Below are 226 nucleotides of genomic sequence, written 5' to 3'. Positions count from 1 at the left end.
GTGGGAGAGGGACTGGCTGTACGATGTTCTGCATCCTCGTCACATAGGTAGAATCGTACCGGCGGTTCACTTCTGTCTGGTAGAAGTAGTAATGTCCAAACTGCGTGCGCATAGCCGCTATAGAGCCCTCTAGGCTGCCCAAACGATGATCGTATGAGTCTAGCCGACCGTCAATGGTGTCCATGCGGTGACCAACGGTGTCAAATCCCTGACGTATAAAATCTCT

Source organism: Tarenaya hassleriana, unplaced genomic scaffold (genome assembly GCF_000463585.1).
Source record: "Tarenaya hassleriana unplaced genomic scaffold, ASM46358v1 Cleome263, whole genome shotgun sequence".
Lineage (NCBI taxonomy): Eukaryota > Viridiplantae > Streptophyta > Magnoliopsida > Brassicales > Cleomaceae > Tarenaya > Tarenaya hassleriana.
This window is presented reverse-complemented; position numbering follows the sequence as displayed.